This window comes from Eurosta solidaginis, chromosome 4, assembly GCF_040869045.1.
Source record: "Eurosta solidaginis isolate ZX-2024a chromosome 4, ASM4086904v1, whole genome shotgun sequence".
Taxonomy (NCBI): Eukaryota; Metazoa; Arthropoda; class Insecta; order Diptera; family Tephritidae; genus Eurosta; species Eurosta solidaginis.
In genome coordinates this window covers 9,234,152-9,252,899 of record NC_090322.1, presented here as the reverse complement: position 1 = coordinate 9,252,899, position 18,748 = coordinate 9,234,152, and the positions used below count along the sequence as shown (strand labels likewise).

General features: G+C 33.5%; 1 protein-coding gene across 4 annotated transcripts in view; it reads right to left on the bottom strand.

Annotated features, from left to right (window-relative positions):
- Window positions 1-18,748, bottom strand: part of sgg (shaggy) — a 183,438-nt gene that overhangs the window by 54,835 nt on the left and 109,855 nt on the right. The window lies entirely within an intron of this gene.

Here is an 18,748-nt window from a genome sequence, read left to right as displayed (position 1 = left end):
AATTTGAAAAAATCCTGAAAAACGTCTTTCGTAAGCTAGAAAAAGAAGAAAAACTTTCAGCCAATTCTAAGGGGGTCGGGTTCAAAATTGGTCGAAATGGGATGGAATACCCCATATATATATATATACTAGAAGACCTGGCAGACGTTGTCCTGCCCTAAATTTGGCCTATCTGCATACATTTTAATAATCTTTTTCCGTCTGACTCTGCCCTCCCCTCTTCACTTTTTCCTAATCCTTTTATTCACTCCTCCCTCCGTCTTTTTCGCTTCATCTATCTCCATCTTCGTCTCAATCTCCTTCTCCCCTTATTGCCTGTCCCAGAGGGTGGTATGTATTTTATTCCAGTCCCAGTCCCACCGAGTCTCAGTCCCAGTCCTAGTCCTAATCCCAGTCCCAGTCCGTCTCTGGATAATATATTACTCTGTACTAAAGCACTCATCAACAGCTTTCATTTGATATCCATATTGTATAAACACTGTCTAGGCATTCACTGGCCCACGTTTTGGTCTATATCTCGCGACCCTACTCACCCAGGGGTATGAAAAATACCCTCTACATAACTAAAGATTCACCTGAATTAAAAAAAATGTCATAGTACCTCTAAATCACGGGCCCACTCAGAAACGCCCCACCCTCTCGGCGGGCCTGGTAATGTCCTATACTTGATATCATTCGCTATAATATTTTTTATTGATAAGCAGGTTGTTTAATTAAACACCAAGCAATTACACGGAAGTATATCCGCACCACCTGAAAAAATGAGTGCCACTGCGTATACGTAACAGTTTATTATTACGTATAAATAAATAAAAAAAATTGCAATAAAATAATATTGCGACTATAAAGTGAGATATAACCTCTCCTATCTCTCAAGTTAAATCAAACTACACACGGGGTGGAAAACAAATTCAGTTCAGTAGTTTAGGAGTCCATCGCGGCCAAAAATGTTGTGACACGTGTTTTTTATATATTAAGATATATATATTAGAGAGGATCAAATTGTATGGATGGATTTTTTTCTTCAGAAGTTTAGCAAAAACGTAATCTACATATGATTCCAAGAAAAATTGTTGAAGACACTATAGCTGTAAGTCCGATTTCGAGTTCGCGACTTTTGCAAAATAGATATTTTGCCATATGAATGTAGCGTTTGGCCAAAAAATCTGCATAGCTTCTAATAGAATTATAGGAAAAATATCATATTGGGCTTTCTTTAAAGGTATTTTACGCAAAGTTCAGAATCTGTATTAATATCTATAGTGTTTTTCAATTTTAATAGAGACTAGCAGACCCGTCAGACGTTGTTCTGCCCTAAATTTGGTCTATCTGCATACATTTTAATAAGCTTTTTCCCTCTAGCTCTGCCCTCCCCATCTTCACTTCTTCTTAATCATTTTATGCACTCCTCCCTCCGTCTTTTTCGCTTCATCTATCTATATTTTCGTCTCACTATATCTCTTTCTCAGTCTCCTTATCCTTCCCTCTTTTCTCTTCTCTCAAGTTTTTCCCATTCTTCTTCATCCCTTATAGCCAGTCCCAGAGGGTGGTATGTATTTTGTTCCAGTCCCATTCCGAGTTCCATTCCCACTCCGAGTCCCTGTCCCACTCCTAGTCCTAATCGCATTCCCAGCCCGTCTCTGGTCTACTTCCCCGAAAAAGGATCGTAAATACTAATATAGGCAAATTTATATACCAAATTTCAGACAAATCGAATAGGACGTATGTAAATAAGTATGTGGGTATTATCAATTTATGCTTTTTTTCGGCTTCGCATGCATATTTATCAGTTTTGCCAGGTGGATACGACTAAATCGAATATCACAATGAAAATTACTTTAAAGCTCTGAGCAACAGCTTTCATTTGATATCCATATTACACACACATTCTAGGGATATCCGGGTCCACGTTTTGGCCTATATCTCGAGACCCTAGTCACCCAGCGGTATAAATTACTCTGTACTAAAGCACACATCAAAAGCTTCAATTTGATACCCATAATGTAAAAACACAACCTAGTGTTACCCTGGTCCACGTTTTGGCCTATATCTCAAGACCCTAGTCACAAACAGATATGAAATTACCCTGTACAAAAGCACTCATCAACAGCTTTCATTTGTTATCCTTCTTGTATAAACACTTTCTAGGATATCAGGGTCCACGTTTTGGCCTCAATCTCGAGATCCTAGTCACCAATAGATATGAATACTACCCTGTACTAAAGCACTCATCAACAGCTTTCATTTGTTATCCATATCCTATAAACACATTCTAGGGGTACCCGGGTCCACATTTTGGCCTATATCTCGAGACCCTAGTCACCCACGGGTACGAAAAATATCCCGTATCAAAGTACCTACTCATAAACAGCTCCATTTGATGCCCACATTTTACAAACATATCCCAGGATTACCCAGGTCCACGTTGTGATCTCAAGACCCTATCCAGAACGGGATAAAAAGTATCCTATGTCTGCCTCCTGGTTCTAAGCTACCCCTCCATCAATTTTCAGCCAAATCTGTTAATCCGTTCTTGAATTATAAATAGTGTAGCTAACACCACTTTCTCTTATATATGTACATATATACATCACATTAGAAACTTCAAAAATAACAGTATTTCTCCACTATTTAATATATGTTATTATACAATCTACAAACTTCAATCACTCTATCTATTTAAAAAAGCGCATGAAAATCCGTTGCGTAGTTTTAAAGGTTTAAGCATTCAAATGGACATGGGACAGAAAAAGCGACTTTGTTTTATAATATGTAGTGATAGTGATACATGCAAAAATACCAAAAAATAAAACTTTTTTGAAGAATTTTAAGGAAATGTTTAATATTTTTAACGAAAGATTATTTTTCAATAGATGTATGCATTCTTAACCATTTATGTTGCATTAACAATTAACCATTTATGTTACATAAATATGTATGTACATACCTATGTCAAGCTGATATGATATGAAAATACATACATATGTACATTCATACATGCTTATAAACCTACGCCGGAATTTAAATAACGCAGCGAATGCTATGTACATATGTACGTATGTGTCGCATCATACCTAACTCAAAAGCAATTAGCCCGAACAGTTGACACCGAACAATCACACACACGAATTTTTTGTAAAAATGTTACTTTTGTTTAAACAATTTGGCTGATATAAGAAAGGAATCAAGTATTTTTTTGATGCAGATCGAAGGTAAATATTTCAAAGTTTTACTGGAAAGTAGAATTTTTTAAATCCATCCATCCGTTTATGAGTTATAGCTGTGTAAACAAAAATTTTATGATTTTTTACTACATTTTGGCAATTTTCCACGCCCCTATAATATATATCTTCAAATGATATTAACTGTACCATCTCACGTAGCTAAGCAGGGATTCAAGGGATTGTGTAGCGCAATATATAGCTTCTCCAAACCAATTGTCAACCTCACCTTCGAGCGTCGAATCCCGTCTCACTAACAGACGAGGCTCTGGCGACCACAAGCTCCTCATGGAACTTGGGGGTGGGGAGGGAGGGATGGCCTGAAGGTTTAATGTGGCCATATAAATCCTTCCCGACATGGTCGGGCCAGCACCTTAATGGTGCTGTGTTACCGGAGCGTATCGGTCTAGCTCTGCCCCCCCCCCCCCCCCCCCCCCCCACCCTCCTCACTTTTTCTTAATACTTTTATTCACTCCTCCCTCCGTATTTTCGCTACATCTATCTCTATTTTCGTCTCACTCTATCTCTTTCTCAGTCTCCTTCTCTCTTTTCTCTTCTCTAAAGTTTTTCCCATTCTTCTTCATCCCTTATTGCCAGTGAAATGAAATAGGACGTATGTAAATAGTTATGTGGGTATTATTAATTCATGCCTTTATTTCGGCTTCGCATGCACATTTATCAGTTTTGCCAGGTTAATGCAACGAAATCGAATATCACAATGAAAATTACTTTAAAGCTCTCAGCAACAACTTTTATTTGATATCCATATTACACACAAATTCTAGTGGTATCCGGGTCCAGGTTTTGCCCATATCTTGAGACCCTAGACACCCAGCTCTGTACTAAAGCACTCATCAACACCTTCAATTTGATACCCATAATGTAAAAACACATCCTAGTGTTACCCTGATGCACGTTTTGGCCTATATCTGGAGACCCTTCACAAATACTAAAGCACTCATCAACAGCTTTCATTTGTTATCCATATTATATAAACACATTCTAGGGGTACCCGCGTCCACGTTTTCGCTTATATCTCGAGACCCTAGTTACCCGCGGGTACGAAAAATACCTCGTATCAAAGTACTCATTCGATACCCATATTGTACAAACATATCCCAGGATTACCTACGTCCACATTTTGATCTCAATACCCTATCCAGAACGGGATAAAAATTAGCATATGTCTATTTGAAATCCGTCCATCCGTTTATGCGTTATAGCTGTGTAAACAAAAATTTTGTGATTTTTTGCTACATTTAGGCAATTTGCCACGCCCCTATAATATATATCTTCAAATTATATTAACTGTATCATCTCACGTAGCTAAGCTTTCAAATGCAAAAAACCGTTTTAAAATCGGAGTATTCTGTGTGAAGTTATGTGCATACATGGCATTTAGCGACTTTATTTTATAAGATTTATAGATAGATATCATGCTTAAATTATGAGAAATTTGCCTAAAAATTTTAATGTAATTTATTTAAAATCTTTTTTGCTCTCCATTTTCCCGACTTTCAACAGCCATAACACCTTGACGTTTTTTTTTCTATAACACGTTTGGAAACAGATGTTAACAACTGTACACGTCTTTCTGTTCCTTGTATATGCATTGGAATATTAGGATCATCAAGTGTTGGCTCATCATAATCTAAGAATTGTACCAAGTGATCGTATGGAATATTTCTTAGAATCATCTGTAGATTACGTTTTTGCTATACTCCTGATGGAAAAAATTGACCCGCTCTAATATATATATATATATATTAAATGTTTAAAAAATGTTTATGGTTCCCTAAATTAATAAATTTTGAATTAAAATTGTGCTACAATATTTTTGAAAAATTTTTTGTTTTCAATTTGTTAGTGTAAATTTGAATACCATACCGAAGTGCGTTTTCTTTGCACTTTCATATTAAATTCAGGCACTTTCATATGAATCGAATTTGGATATGGCAGTGATATGAAATTTTTGTTTTCAAAGTGTGAATTTTCTTCAGGGCAAAACAAAAACAAAAGTGCTACAAGTGTATAGGAGTTGAGCAGCTCTGATCATTTGATTATCATCTAAAACTTGAATTACAACTTTTCCAAAAAAGATTTTTAAGTTTTAAGTTCAAATTTTTAAAAACAAATTTTTTCAAAGTTTTTTTTTATACTCAGTTGAGCAGAGCTCACAGAGTATATTAAGTTTGATTGGATAACGGTTGGTTGTACATATATAAAGGAATCGAGATAGATATAGACTTCCATATATCAAAATAATCAGGATCGAAAAAAAATTTGATTGAGCCATGTCCGTCCGTCCGTCCGTCCGTTAACACGATAACTTGAGTAAATTTTTAGGTATCTTGATGAAATTTGGTATGTAGGTTCCTGAGCACTCATCTCAGATCGCTATTTAAAATGAACGATATCGGACTATAACCACGCCCACTTTTTCGATATCGGAAATTTCGAAAAACCGAAAAAGTGCGATAATTCATTACAAAAGACCGATAAAGAGACGAAACTTGGTAGATGAGTTGAACTTATAACGCAACATAGAAAATTAGTAAAATTTTGGACAATGGGCGTGGCACCGCCCACTTTTAAAAGAAGGTAATTTAAAACTTTTGCAAGCTGTAATTTGGCAGTCGTTGAAGATATCATGATGAAATTTGGCAGGAACGTTACTCTTATTACTATATGTACGCTTAATAAAAATTAGCAAAATCGGAGAAGGACCACGCCCACTTTTAAAAAAAAAAATTTTTTAAAGTAAAATTTTAACAAAAAATTTAATATCTTTACAGTATATAAGTAAATTATGTCAAGATTCAACTCCAGTAATGATATGGTGCAACAAAATACAAAAATAAAAGAAAATTTAAAAATGGGCGTGGCTCCGCCTTTTTTCATTTAATTTGTCTAGGATACTTTTAACGCCATAAGTCGAACAAAAATTAACCAATCCTCTTGAAATTTGGTAGGGGCATAGATTTTATGGCGTTAACTGTTTTCTGTGAAAATGGGCGAAATCGGTTGATGTCACGCCCAGTTTTTATACACAGTCGTCCGTCTGTCCTTCCGCATGGCCGTTAACACGATAACTTGAGCAAAAATCGATATATCTTTACTAAACTCAGTTCACGTACTTATCTAAACTCACTTTATCTTGGTATGAAAAATGAACGAAATCCGACTATGACCACGCCCACTTTTTCGATATCGAAAATTACGAAAAATGAAAAAAATGCCATAATTCTATACCAAATACGAAAAAAGGGATGAAATATGGTAAAGTAATTGGATTGTTTTATTGACGCGAAATATAACTTTAGAAAAAACTTTATAAAATGGTTGTGACACCTACCATATTAAGTAGAAGAAAATGAAAAAGTTCTGCAGGGCGAAATAAAAAACCCTTAAAATTTTGGCAGGTATTACATATATAAATAAATTAGCGGTATCCAACAGATGATGTTCTAGGTCACCCTGGCCCACATTTTGGTCGATATCTGGAAAACGCCTTCACATATACAACTACCACCACTCCCTTTTAAAACTCTCATTAATACCTTTAATTTGATACCCATATCGTACAAACTCATTCTAGAGTCAACCCTGGTCCACCTTTATGGCGATATTTCGAAAAGGCGAACATCTATAGAACGAAGGCCCACTCCCTTTTAAAAATACTCATTAACACCTTTCATTTGATACCCATATCGTACAAGCGCATTCTAGAGTCACACCTGGTCCATCTTTATGGCGATATCTCGAAAAGGCGTCCACCTATAGAACTAAGGCCCACTCCCTCTTAAAATACTCATTAACTCCTTTCGATTGATACCCATATTGCACAAAAGAAATTCTAGAGTCACCCCTGGTCCACCTTTATGGCGATATCTCGAAAAGGGGTCCACCTATAGAACTAAGCCCCACGCCCTTTTAAAATAATCATTAACACCTTTCATTTGATACCCATATCATACAAACAAATTCTAAAGTCACCCCTGGTCCACCTTTATGGCGATATCTCGAAAAGGCGAACACCTATAAAACGAAGGCCCACTCCCTTTTAAAAATACTCATTAACACCTTTCATTTCTTTATTTCTTACCCATATCGTACAAACAAAGTCTAGAGTCACCCCTGGTCCAGAAAGGCCCACTCCCTCTTAAAATACTCATTAACTCCTTTCGTTTGATACCCATATTGCACAAACGAATTCTAAGTCACCCCTGGCCCACCTTTATGGCGATATCTCGAAACGGCGTCCACCTATGGAACTAAGGATTACTCCCTTTTAAAATACTCATTAACACCTTTCATTTGATACCCATATCGTGCAAACGCATTCTAGAGTCACCCCTGGTCCATCTTTACGGCGATATCTCGAAAAGGGGTTCACCTATAGAACTAAGCCCCACGCCCTTTTAAAATAATCATTAACACCTTTCATTTGATACCCATATCATACAAACAAATTCTAAAGTCACCCCTGGTCCACCTTTATGGCGATATCTCGAAAAGGCGAACACCTATAAAACGAAGGCCCACTCCCTTTTAAAAATACTCATTAACACCTTTCATTTCTTTATTTCTTACCCATATCGTACAAACAAAGTCTAGAGTCACCCCTGGTCCAGAAAGGCCCACTCCCTCTTAAAATACTCATTAACTCCTTTCGTTTGATACCCATATTGCACAAACGAATTCTAAGTCACCCCTGGCCCACCTTTATGGCGATATCTCGAAACGGCGTCCACCTATGGAACTAAGGATTACTCCCTTTTAAAATACTCATTAACACCTTTCATTTGATACCCATATCGTACAAACGCATTCTAGAGTCAACCCTGATCCACCTTTAGGGCTATATCCCTAAATGGCATCCACCTATAGAACTATGGCCCACTCCCTCATAAAATACTCTTTAATGCCTTTCATTTGATACACATGTCATACAAACACATTCCAGGGTTTCGCTCGGTTCATTTTCCTACATGGTTATTTTCCGTTATGTTGTCATAACGTTCCGTTTGGAATTTTTGTTTCGTATATTTTTTTTTAAATTTGTTCGCTGTTGTTTTAGGTTAGGATAGGTTAAGAGGGCGTGTGCGGGAACTTCCCACACTTCCACTCGGAGACATTTTTGTACATTGTGAGTGCGCTAACTGAGTGCCGGGTGGTGGCCTATTCATCTTACCATATTGCTAGGATCCTCAACAAACTACTTGCTTTCTTTGTTGAACTTACATAAGTAGGAGTGGAAGATCCACCTTCCTAACTTCTGCCAGACAGTCGAAACCCCGTGCGCTCAGAAAACTCAGTCGTCTTGTTTGCAGTCCTGGACATTGGCGGAGAAGGTGATGAATCGACTTCTACTTCTCCAGACAGATTCTGCAGAGGGAGGGACGGTGGCGCATGCCAACAGTCGGAGCGTTGGTGCAATAGCGCAATGACCTGTGCTGACACCGGTAAGTACTCTCACTGCATATTTTTCTTTTAGCTTGAGAAGAAAAATACTTCCTTTCCTATCCAAAAATGCCTTTAAGGACTTCGAGACCTCACAATCAGCTCGTTTGGACCACAGCCACTCCGTTGCCATTATCTCATAATCTTCGATTTTCCTCAGGAGAAAACCAGCGGTGGTTGTACGGAGATTTTCGCATCGCTTTCCTTTCCTGACCATTTCTTCCCTTCTCTCTGCACAAGCACCCAGCATAAAGAGACATTAAAGCTCTCCACACTTCCGCACGATATCGGACTTTATCACGTTGGATTCTACTACCTTTAAAGCGGTCTCGCTGTCGAAAAAGATTGTTACACTGATGTCTGCGACCGTACTATACTGGAGCAGTCTAACTGCTCTCCCTATGACATAGATCTAAGCCTGGAAGATACTGCATTTGTCAGGACGTTGGTTCGATTGGTTTACCTGTAGATGCTTTGAAGACATTCAAGCTCCAGTTCCCTTTTCCATTTTTTATTTATTTAATCTATTGTTTTAATTTACCGTATAATTTTTTATTTCTCATTTTAGATGATGTTTTTGTTATCAACAAAAATACCTTTTTTCTGTTGAGCCATACCGAAAAAGTTATCGATAAATAAAAAACTAAATGTAAGGCGCGATAACCTCCGAAGAGATCTAAGGCCGAGCTTCTCTTCCAATTTGCGCCGTGCTCCTCTTGATTTTTCCCTACAAATTGGCCGGACGGGACCTACATGTTTTATGCCGACTCCGAACGGCATCTGCAAGGCAGATGAGTTTTCACTGAGAGCTTTTCATGGCAGAAATACAATCGGAGCGCTTGCCAGACACTGCCGAGGGGTGACCCCGCTTAGAAATATTTTCTTCTAATTGAAAAATCTTATTTCTAAAATTTTGATGTTGCTTTGCCCGGGAGTTGAACCCAGGGCATACGGTGTGATAGGCGGAGCACACTACCATCACACCACGGTGGCCGCCGACGAAAAACGAAATTCTTATATTAAAATTACAAATTGAATAAATCTCGTGTTTTTGCGTTTAAATCGTAAAACAAAATAATTAAAATTCTATGTAGGTACATTGGCAAGACCAACAAAAAAAGTTACAACCTACATAATCTTTTGCACATTAGAAATCCAGCGCGTCAGTTGGCCTACATTTAGGCACTTTAAATAAATTTAAAATAAAATTGCACTTTAAAGCACAAACAAAAAACAACAAAAAAAGCTCATTTACAAGGTTGCATGCTTGACAAATCTTTACAAATTTTCTTCTTGCACAAAATTGCAACACTTCGTTCTTGAGCAGTTCAGTTCAAGTGCTTTCAACAGCAAGCACATTGCCAAAATTTCGATTTCGAAAATACAGAATGCAGCCAACGTAAGACACATTCGAACATTTTCTATATACTTATTGCGTACCATTTCACTCACAAACAAAAAAATGTCATTTAAAATTTGAAATTCAAGCAAATGGGGAGCAACGCCCACTAAAAGCGATTAGTGTGAAAAGGCGCCAGACTTATGGCGTGAAATTTTTATGTCACATTACAAAAAAAAAAAAAACAAAAACAGTTCAGTTTTTTTAGCGTAAGTCAAAATGCGCATAATTCTTAAAAATTATATAATAAAATAAATATCCAAGCAAAAAAAAATTTGATTAGTTTTTAGAAACGTACGTACTTGATAGTAAGTAACGCAAGTACATATCGCCCATTTGCTGCAACGTCGTCATAACTCAAAAAACGCAATTTTCCAGGAGAGCCATTCAAAGATTTTAACTGCCATATGTTGCGCATATGAAGGCATATTTTCATATGCCCTCACATATAATTTTGAATCATATGAAAATGCTCGTATTTCTTATGAAAGTGCCAAGAAAAAGCACTCCCAAAGCTCAGGCAATTGTTTATGATGTAAAAAATTTACACTAACAATTTTACAACTAAAAATTATTCAAAAATATGATAGCACTGAAAAAAATGTGTAATCAAAATTGATTTATAAATAAAATTAAAATAGATGACTGACCGCAAAGCTGAAATATATGGGGCATATGACCAAAGAATATAAGCAAAACTGTACCAAAAGAAGAGGAGCCTCTTATAACTTCATATGATAATATGTAATTTCTACCTTCGATGATTAATAAAACAGCAGAAACGTCCGGATTAATTATCTTAATACTTTATTCTTCAGTCGTCAATCCAATAATGAACCGGAAGTCCACCATCTTCTCTTTTCTTCCTTTACAGTGATGTATTTTTGCTTATTCTATTAATTAGTTGACATGGTTGCATTTATGATCTTACAAATACCTGATTATCCTAAAGGAAAGTCAGTAACTAGTGATACAAATTACTGATTCGGAACTAGACCTAGAGTGCCAAATAAGTACTATTTTGTTAATAGCTATATTTGCAATTAGAAAATCGACAGTTTTGATTTTTATATTTAATATTTAACATATATTTAAAAATAGGCCACCAACAAAAATACTGCTACCAGCTTTAACAAGCTACGACTACATATGAGTATGCCTTTTTTTCAACACTATTCCACCAGTCAGGAACTATCGAAAAATGCGATAATATTGTGACGAATACTAGCAACACTAAGGAATACTATCATCTCTAAGCCAATACTGAGCAGTGACTTGTATGCATATAACCAAATTAATCATTATGTCTACACATATGTCCATACAAACAGCGGAGAGCAACGCACAAACACATGCATATATCTGAGATACTCCCAAAAGTAGGCAATTATTTGTGCAAGTATCACTCACATATACATGCGCATATGAGAAGCTATACACGTGCATCTGTAGTTATAATTTTATAGCTGGTAACTAAGTAAATTCTGGAAACGCCTAGAAGTATGGAACGAGGAAACCAAATAGTATAAAAGCAGCAACAGTTGAGGCACGACCATTCAGTTTGATTTAAGCACGCTATCTGTCGAGAAGTAGTAGTGTTATTGGGAAGTACTTTAATAAAGGCCATTTTGCATTATTGAATAGTGGAGTTATTTATTCAACAGTTTAGTGATTCGAACGTTAGTAGAAGGTTGCAAATAAGAGGAATTGCACTAAATTCGTTACAATATCATACTAGAAGCAACATTTAGAATTTCGCTCCGGTTCGGGGCCAACGAAATATTACCAAGAAAGAACTAGATATCTGCTGTAAAATTTTACACTAGTTCGTAACTATCCAAAAAGTGCCAATAAAGAACTAGTTCAAAAATGAATATTTTTATATAGTTGCGGGGACACTTTCCATCGCCTAGGACATCGCAATGTTAAATTCGCCAGTTGAAAGCATGTAAAAAAGATAGATGGCGAACTATTAGTGGTTCAGAATGCAGTAGAAGTGCAATAGTTTTGAACTACATATTCTCTTACGGTGTAGTTTCTGTGATTTTGTATTTTATTTCGGTATTTTATTTTTCGTGGTTATGAGAATTTTTTGCCTGAAAGTGGGGGGAACCATTAACAAACCCTGCCCATAATTTATCAGGTGGTATTTAAGCACCTCAGTAATTTCTGTTTCTAATATATGTATGTAAATTTTAACACAAATAAAACAAACCGCGCGGAGCCCTCTAATTAAGCACTTATCAAACTCAATTTCCAATGCAACATTCGCGGAAATCTCCACATTCACTTTTAGTATGATTATTGAAAAACAAATTCCGACAATATATATAAAATATGTTACTACAAAAACTGAGGCTATAGGTCAATGTACTTTTTCGCAAATTTCAGTATTAAATGTATTGGCTCTTGAATGTTGACGATATTACTATTACGTAATATTCTAAGCAAACATTTTGTAACTTGAAACCAAATCTTCAAATTTTCCCGACCTCAATTAAAATGTTGTAAATTTTTTTTTTTTAAATACAAAAATTTTTCAGCGCACATACAATTTTGTACATGTATTGTGATTTGCACTTCCATATGAAAAATTTTGAGCAGCTCTGAATATTAGAATTTGAAATAAAAAAAAAAAAAAACAGAAAAAACAACTGCAAGATGCTATTATTAAAAACAGCTACAGTAAATATGCTAAGTAAATAAAATATATGAAACAAAATATAGAGATAATAAATAAATGAGAATAACAATTTCATTTCCATCAACAGCAGTGAGCAAAAAATTGCAACAAAAAATGTTTAAAATATGGGTAATTTTTTTTATTTTTTTTTAATTTTCCTTAATTGTAATTTTTTTGAAAAAATCCGAATTTTTATCGGAAAAAACCATAACCACTACTTGTATTTAACGCAGTTTTGCAGTAAAAAAAAGGTGTAAAGAATTTACTTTTTATATAAAAGAAAATATATGCGAATTTAAGGTACTTCAAACTTGTAATTTGTGTCATGATAAAAATATACTGAATTTCTTAACAAAATTTTGCAAATTTTCATTAAAAATGTTTGAAAACTTTTCGATTTTTCCACTTTTTTCGAATATGTCATAGTTCTTTTTCTTTTTTTAAGTAAGAAATAAATTATTGCTGAATTTTGCAAGTAATTTTTGCTATTATGTTTTCACTCGTAGGTGTAGAAATAATTAGACAGAAAAATTAAAAATCACCATCCATACACACCTCTTTCTTTTCGAATTTAGTCAAAAGATTAACTTTTCAGTAGAATTTTTTGTTTTGTTTTAGGCAGCAAAATGTTAATAACTAGTTTCGCTACCCTCTGCTTATGCAGTTTTGTAAAACAATCGAATTTTTTTTATTCCACTTAATTTTTTTTATGAAATATATTTTAATTTTTAATATATTTAAAAATTTGTTTTTTAAATTTTAGAATATGAAAATTTTAATTTTTTTTACCTCAATGCCATAAATTTTATTCCAAAAAAAATTGTTTCGCCAAAATAGAGGCATATACAGTTATAAAATTAAAAAAATTCAAATTTGTTTATTTTTAATTTTGAAAGGTTCTAATTTAATTTTTTTCATGCAAATATGATCCCAATAAGCTGCAACTTTAAGCGAATGAAAAATGTCTCATAAGTTGAGAAAAATTAATTTTAGTAGGAGTTCTGGAAATATTTATATCTTTTGAGGATTTTTTTTTAATAATTCTTTTACTTTTAAGTCCACCTACTAGAGGCGAGAGCCCGTGACAGTTCTTTTTTCCCCTACAATGCAATCAGCGCTAGGTCTTCGACATGAGATATGACACCTGTACCAGCGCCACATCCAATGAACACTCAAGAGTCCAAAGGGGTTCGCTCGACGTCACTTTACTGTATTTGAGGTTTATCTGTAAGACTGGCAGCGCCATTCGGCGGCTCTCCCCATTTTTGCCTCTGATTTCAGCTTCTGAAGGTCCTTTTCTACCTCCTCTTCTCGGAGCGTCTTTGTAGTACTCACTGCATTGTCCCATGATATTCTCCACAACTGCGAGTGCAATACATCCTCCGATTCCCTATTAATTTTGGGGATTTTGTGCTAAGACATGAAGCACCTTGCGATTCCGAGTTGATATATTTGGGCTTCGACGCTGAAGCAAATTTAGCGTATCCCCCGACTTGACCACATGTGATATCTTATCTTTGGGTATCGTGAGGATCAACGCTCTATCCACCATATTCAACCTTGTGCCTTCTGGTCTTTGAAGGTCTGGAGATACTGTTTGCAAGAATTCCAAAGTCGCGTTAATAGTGCAGGCGCTTTGTTTGGTTCATTATGCATCATTTGGTCGCACAACTAATCGCATTCTACGGATCTCCATCTTTGGGTCGACATCTGTCCATTATAGTTGCTGCAATCTACAAGTGCTACAATCTGGGACTGCTTCGCAAGTTCTGGTTCTCGGTGAGTCTCAGCGTTAGCTCCGTTTAGATAATTAAGATTTCCATCTTTTCTCTTTATGCCACTATTGCCCTCCTTTTTCTGCATTGCAGCTGTTTCGAGTTAGAAAGATTGAAAGCCTCTAGCTGGGAAAAGCCACTATGGAAAGTGACCGACAATTGGGCTAGTGACTTTTAATATCATTACGAAGACAAAGTATAAAAATCAGTATTTATAAATTGAGGAAAATTAGGTCCTCTTCTTGCTAAAGCCACTCTGACTCAATCTTCATGATCAGACTTTTAGACTATGCTCTTCTTGCCCGCCCCTATAAGTGGACATAACCGGACTAAAACACTGCGACGTTGAGTTTCCGTTTATGCAAAAATTTCCTGTATGCAAAATATAGTTTCAGTTTATTTTGTGTTAATTCCTATTTCGGCTTGGTATGTATTTCATGTCACAACGCACTTAATGCATCACATATATATGCATGTGGCAGTTAGCTTTCTAGAGCGATAACCCCAATGACCGCCTTTATATTGTGCAAAAAAAAAAAATAATTGAAATTTTGTCCGCGCTTGGTAAGTCAATATTTTAACAGAGATAACGCAACTTTATTCAATACAAATAAAAAATATACTTACGTACAGATTATTATTATTATAATAGTACAGTAGTGGCTAAAAAAGTAGCAGTGAAGTTCCGAATGCAATTGCGTGCAAAGTAGAAATGTTAATTTTTAATAATTTGATTATTATGTTTTGTTTTACAACTATCAATAATATTCTTAATTTGAAATCAAATTAATAATTTTCATTTGAAATATAATACGATATACATAGTAGAATTAAAACTACAAAAAATATTTCGAAACATTGAAAAGGCTCACAAATATCGGTAAAACTTCGAATACAAATTTTAAACTTACAGAAAAAATATAAAATAATGAAAAATATAAGAAAATAAAGACAATATATAAAAAAAAAGTATAAAATAAAAAAGGAAGGTAAACAAAAAATAATAAAATAAAGAAAAGCATAAGAAAATAAACTAAAGGTGGAAAAAATTTATTTAAAAAAAAAAAAATAATAAAAAAAAAAAAAAAAGAAAAAATAAAAAAGAAAAAAGAAAAAATAAAAAAGAAAAAAAGAAAAAATAAAAAAAAAAAAAAAATACATAAAATTAATGAATAAAAAAAGTACAACACAAATCAAAAAATACAAAAAAGAAAAAAAAAAATGTGCGAAAAACAAAGTCATGCTGACTGTTCTTCTTTTTATTATCTCTCATATGATTTAAGAAACTTCTTTTCATACAAAAATTAATGTGTGTGTATTAGAGACAATCATCCACAAAATGATAATCAATACATTAATTGGCCTGAGTACCATATTTAGTTTCAAACTGATAAAAGTACCAATTGTTGTTGTGTATGCTACTGAGACTTACTTGAAGAAATGAATTCAATTAAATGACGTGACAATTTTATTTTCTTAGTTATACTGATTTAATGCTATTTTTTTCTTGAAAATGTTGTGGCCTTTTATAATCAATGGAACAGAAAAGGGAAATATATATACTAATAAAATTTGTTTCTTATCTTTCTTGGCTCTTGCGAATGGATCGATCGAACTGAGAGTGTATTACTCGCCCCACATCTGTGCACTTTGTTTTCATAGATTTGTTGTTGTAAAATATGGCTTTTTATTAAAAAAAGGCAATACTTGAAGCACGATCTATTCTTGTTTTTTTGACGGGTGTTTACTATTTTGTATTACATTTGAATGAACGTAGGTATGTTTATGCAGTGAAGAATATGTTTCAATATATACACCGAAAGAAATGAAGCTTTTAAAATCAACAAATCAGGTTTGTTGTTCCTGAATTAACAGACATTCAGCAAAATTGAACGCATTATGGTTAATTCAACCGAATTAGAATTTTGTAAAAGAATTTCGATGGTCCCCTTAATTAAAACATTTTGAATTACAATTTTTCTCAGTGCTTTAATATTTTTGCAAAAATTTTGTTTTCAATTTGTTAGTGTAAATTTGAATATCATACCGAAGTGCCTTGGCTACATATGGAAGTGCTATGAAATTTTTTTTTTATATTCATTGTGAATTTTACATTAAATGTGAATTTGTATCTGTGCCTATTCTTCAGAGCAAAACAAAACCGAAAGTGCTACAAGTGTATAGGGTTTGAGCAGCAGTTAAAAATTTGCTGCAAAAATTACAGATTCTCAATCAGTCTCACCGATTTTTCTGTTAAAAGAACTGATTTTATTGGTAATTTCAACAGTAAACATCTGTCAATATAATGCGAACGCATCAGTTAAGATTAAAGAGAAGCCTACTGTTGTTATGACTATCGTGCCACAGAAATCTCTGTCATATGGTCCAAGGCCTGGAAAAAGCAGCATCAAAATCTTTACAAATATTTTTTTTTTCTTTTTTTTTTTTGCAATTAAAAAAAAAATTCAGCGCATGGTCGCTCTGCAAATATTGCATATATTTTGTTAGCAGAACTTTGACATACATTATATTCATTTTTTTTTATTGATTTGACTGTTCGAACACTTAGTTCAGAATCAACAATTTGTGCGTAATTTATTCAACAGCTATTTGCGATGGTTTAAAATTGACAGAAATATCGGTTGAATTGACTCGTAATTTGATTTTACTAGTGTATGTATGCTAGCACACACAATTTTACATTTAAAGTTTAGCCTAGAGCGTTTTAAAGTTCATAAGAATATGTTCACGCACTTAAGGGCATTGCTAAATAGCAAATACATTTTTTTGCAATTTTGAGTTTTTATATTGGAAATTAGGACTAATTTTTTATACATATACATATATTTTTTTCATATAAAAATTGAAAATACAACATCTTCGAAAATTATCAATTTCCGACTTGACCTTTTTTTTGTTAGATTTCATAGATAAACTTTTATATTAAAATAGTTATTAAAAACTTGTACCTTACCGAAATTGGTTTTCATGAAAATTTTAGCATATCAGACTTACCTAAAAAGAGAAAAAAATTAAGTTAATAAAAGTTGATATATTTGCGTAATGCTATGAACTTTTGAAAACATGTAAAAATTCCTCAGCGTGCTCCGAAACAGATTTTGAATTAGCTTTTTTATTCTAGTTAACGAATACATAAGAAACTTTTGCTTGTTTTGTCCTTAAGTATTTATATAAAAAATAAAGAAAGTACAAGAAACAAAAAATACACGAAAATAAACAATGAAGAACATTAAAAAAATATATATATAAAACGGAACAAAAATTTTTTAATATAAAATAAATAAAAAATATAAATGTAAATAAAAAATAAAAATTAAATAACCAAAAAAAAAAAGAAAAAATAAAAAAAATATAAAAATTAGTTCTCAATACTAAAAAAAACAAAAAAAAAAAAAAATTTATGAAAGTAAAAGGATTCTTGGTTCAAATTCGAGCTCAAGGTCTTTAATAACAATTTTTGTGATAGTTATTGTTTTTTTTAAATTTTTTCATAATTATATAAGAAAATTGTCAAAAAATTAACAATTATCATAAAAAAAATCACAAAACTTATTTTTAAGTGCTGTGTTCAACTTAGAGCCAAGAATCCCTAATAAATAAGCCGATAAAAACAAACACAGAAAGGTAAAAGAGTAAACTATAATACAAACAACAAACAAAACATAAAAAAAAATAAATGAAAGAAAAAAATAAAAAATAAAAAAAACTATACAAAAAAAAAAAACAAAAAATATTAAAAAATAAACAAAAAATATAAAAGAAAAAACAAAACAAATCAAAATATAAAATGAAGAAAAGGCAAAAAAAAAAATAACAAAAAAAAAACTAAAAAATCGAAAAAAATTTAAATATATAAAAACACGAACACACGATTGAAAAATTAATTCAAAAATTTAAAAAAAATTCCAAAAATTAAATATAGTAGAAGTAATAAAATAAAAAAAACAATATGAGGGAAAATCTGACAAAAGTAACCGGATTCTTCTTTAATTTGAAAACAAACAAAAGTCAAAACTTTTTCTTCCAAGTGTATAGCTATTTTTAAATTCAAATAATTTTGATAACTGTTTTGAAACAGCATGGTTAAAAAATCAATTTTTACAGCTTATAATAAAAAGCCAGCCTTTTCGATAATCTGGTTCTGGAGTTTCTGAGGGGAAAGCAATTCTGACCATCGCAATACAGA